Genomic DNA, 4,258 nt, shown 5'->3' with positions numbered 1-4,258 from the left:
TCAGCACTAGTGGCTGGAATCTCTTCTTGTATAGACGGAGTGGTACGAGGTTCTTGAAATCCCATTTGTACTTCAGTAGTGACAGGGGACTAAAGGAATTTGTTGTAGGGGTGTGAAAGGAGAATGGGTGCTACTTTCCCAAAAGTCGTCGTTCAGCACTGGAGTTGTGCATCCAATGTCCACATCTCTTCTTCATTCATTTCTTCAACGCCGGCCTCTTCAGCAGTGAACTGAGGCATGGGAGATGAGACTATTGGGGTTGAAGGGATTGCATCCGCTTCAATTTCTTCATCCAATTGCTCTGAAGAAGCAGCAAAAGGAATGTCTTCATCAGATCCGCTTGGGATCACATATTCTTCATCAAAAGGAACAAGGTCCTTTGATGGCATGGATGAGACAGGAACAACATCAATTGGATTTCAAATGAGCTGGTTAGCGGCTTCATCTTCTTCGGAGCTGAAGAATCTGATGCAGTTGACGTTGGGGAACGTAGTAATTTCAAAATTTTCCTACGCACACGCAAGATCATGGTGATGCATAGCAACGAGAGGGAAGAGTATCATCCACGTACCCTCGTAGACCGTAAGCGGAAGCGTTATGAGAACACGGTTGATGTAGTCGAACGTCTTCACGATCCGACCGATCCAAGTACCGAACGCACGACTCCGAGTTCAGCACATGTTCAGCTCGATGACGTCCCACGAACTCCGATCCAGCAGAGCTTCACGGGAGAGTTCGTCAGCACGACGGCGTTATGATGGTGATGATGTTGCTACCGACGCAGGGCTTTGCCTAAGCACCGCTACGATATAACCGAGGTGGAATATTGTGGAAGGGGGCACCGCACACGGCTGGAATAGATCAACTGATCAAATTGTGTGTCTAGAGGTGCCCCCTGCCCCCGTATATAAAGGAGCAAGGGGGGAGGCCGGCCGGCCCTCTATGGCACGCCAGGAGGAGTGCTCCTCCTAGTAGGAGTAGGACTCCCCTCTTTCCTACTCCTACTAGGAGGGGGAAAGGAAGGGGAGAGGGAGAAGGAAAGGGGGACGGCGCCCCCTCTCCTAGTCCAATTCGGACCAGAGGGGGAGGGGCGCACGGCCTGCCCTAGGTCAGCCCTCTCTCTCTCCACTAAGGCCCATAAGGCCCTATTTCTCCGGGGGGGGTCCGGTAACCCTCCGGCACTCCGGTTTTCTCCGAAATCACCTCGGAACACTTCCGGTGTCCGAATATAGTCGTCCAATATATCGATCTTTACGTCTCGACCATTTCGAGACTCCTCGTCATGTCCGTGATCATATCCGGGACTCCGAACTACCTTCGGTACATCAAAACACAAAAACTCATAATACCGATAGTCACCGAACTTTAAGCGTGCGGACCCTACGGGTTCGAGAACTATGTAGACATGACCGAGACATGTCTCCGGTCAATAACCAATAGCGGAACCTGGATGCTCATATTGGCTCCCACATATTCTACGAAGATCTTTATCGGTCAAACCGCATAACAACATACGTTGTTCCCTTTGTCATCGGTATGTTACTTGCCCGAGATTCGATCGTCGGTATCTCAATACCTAGTTCAATCTCGTTACCGGCAAGTCTCTTTACTCGTTCTGTAATACATCATCCGCAACTAACTCATTAGTTACAATGCTTGCAAGGCTTATAGTGATGTGCATTACCGAGTGGGCCCAGAGATACCTCTCCGACAATCGGAGTGACAAATCCTAATCTTGATCTATGTCAACTCAACAAGTACCATCGGAGACACCTGTAGAGCACCTTTATAATCACCCAGTTACGTTGTGACGTTTGGTAGCACACAAAGTGTTCCTCCGGTAATCGGGAGTTTGCATAATCTCATAGTCATAGGAACATGTATAAGTCATGAAGAAAGCAATAAGCAGTAAACTAAACGATCAAGTGCTAAGCTAACGGAATGGGTCAAGTCAATCACATCATTCTCCTAATGATGTGATCCCGTTAATCAAATGACAACTCATGTCTATGGTTAGGAAACTTAACCATCTTTGATTAATGAGCTAGTCAAGTAGAGGCATACTAGTGACACTCTGTTTGTCTATGTATTCACACATGTACTAAGTTTCCGGTTAATACAATTCTAGCATGAATAATAAACATTTATCATGATATAAGGAAATAAATAATAACTTTATTATTGCCTCTAGGGCATATTTCCTTCAGTCTCCCACTTGCACTAGAGTCAATAATCTAGATTACACAGTAATGATTCTAACACCCATGGAGCCTTGGTGCTGATCATGTTTTGCTCGTGGAAGAGGCTTAGTCAACGGGTCTGCAACATTCAGATCCGTATGTATCTTGCAAATCTCTATGTCTCCCACCTGACTTGATGCACGGATGGAATTGAAGCGTCTCTTGATGTGCTTGGTTCTCTTGTGAAATATGGATTCCTTTGCCAAGGCAATTGCACCAGTATTGTCACAAAAGATTTTCATTGGACCCGATGCACTAGGTATGACACCTAGATCGGATATGAACTCCTTCATCCAGACTCCTTCATTTGCTGCTTCCGAAGCAGCAATGTACTCCGCTTCACATGTAGATCCCGCCACAACGCTTTGTTTAGAACAGCTCCAACTGACAGCTCCACCATTCAATATAAACACGTATCCGGTTTGCGATTTAGAATCATCCGGATCAGTGTCAAAGCTTGCATCAACGTAACCATTTACGATGAGCTCTTTGTCACCTCCATAAACGAGAAACATATCCTTAGTCCTTTTCAGGTATTTCAGGATGTTCTTGACCGCTGTCCAGTGATCCACTCCTGGATTACTTTGGTACCTCCCTGCTTAATAATAGCAAGGCACACATCAGGTCTGGTACACAACATTGCATACATGATAGAGCCTATGGCTGAAGCATAGGGAACATCTTTCATTTTCTCTCTATCTTCTGCAGTGGTCGGAGCATTGAGTCTTACTCAACTTCACACCTTGTAACACAGGCAAGAACCCTTTCTTTGCTTGATCCATTTTGAACTTCTTCAAAACTTTGTCAAGGTATGTGCTTTGTGAAAGTCCAATTAAGCGTCTTGATCTATCTCTATAGATCTTGATGCCCAATATATGTAAGCAGCTTCACCAAGGTATTTCATTGAAAAACTCTTATTCAAATATCCTTTTATGCTATCCAGAAATTCTATATCATTTCCAATCAACAATATGTCATCCACATATAATATTAGAAATGCTACAGAGCTCCCACTCACTTTCTTGTAAATACAGGCTTCTCCAAAAGTCTGTATAAAACCATATGCTTTGATCACACTATCAAAACGTTTATTCCAACTTCGAGAGGCTTGATTTCGGTGTGAAAACCGGCGGATCTCGGGTAACAGGAAGATGGTAACAGGAAGCAGGGGACACAATGTTTACCCAGGTTCGGGCCCTCTTGATGGAGGTAATACCCTACGTCCTGCTTGATTGTTCTTGATGATATGAGTATTACAAGAGTTGATCTACCACGAGATCGTAGAGGCTAAACCCTAGAAGCTAGCCTATGGTATGATTGTATGTTGTCCTATGGACTAAACCCTCCGGTTTATATAGACACCGGAGGGGGCTAGGGTTACACAGAGTCGGTTACAAGGGAGGAGATCTACATATCCGTATTGCCTAGCTTGCCTTCCACGCCAAGGAGAGTCCCATCCGGACACGGGACGAAGTCTTCAATCTTGTATCTTCATAGTCCAACAGTCCGGCCAAAGGATATAGTCCGCTGTCCGGAGACCCCCTAATCCAGGACTCCCTCAGTAGCCCCTGAACCAGGCTTCAATGACGATGAGTCCGACGCGCAGTTTGTCTTCGGCATTGCAAGGCGGGTTCCTCCTCCGAATACTCCATAGAAGATTTTGGACCCAAGGATAGTGTCCGGCCCTGCAAAATAATTTCCACATACCACCGTAGAGAGAATAATATTTCCACAAATCTAATCTGCTGACGTGTTTTGACAGCACGACATTATGTCATGGCCCGGTCATTATTCGAACCGTTTTTCTCAACCAGCACCGCACATATCGCGAGGCGGTTTTCTTGACACGTCTTGTCGAAGCAGAGATCGTGTCCCCCTTATTACGGGATTCTCATCAATACGGACGTGGGTAACCCACTCGTGCCCGTTGGTATGACTCCTCGATTTTAGGCGAGCCCCAAAACGGACCGCGAGGAGGACGCTTGACATTCACCCTTTTTATAAAGAGGCCAAGACCT

Source organism: Triticum urartu, chromosome 5 (assembly GCF_003073215.2).
Source record: "Triticum urartu cultivar G1812 chromosome 5, Tu2.1, whole genome shotgun sequence".
In the NCBI taxonomy this organism is placed as follows: Eukaryota; Viridiplantae; Streptophyta; class Magnoliopsida; order Poales; family Poaceae; genus Triticum; species Triticum urartu.
Note: the sequence above shows the minus strand (reverse complement) of the source record.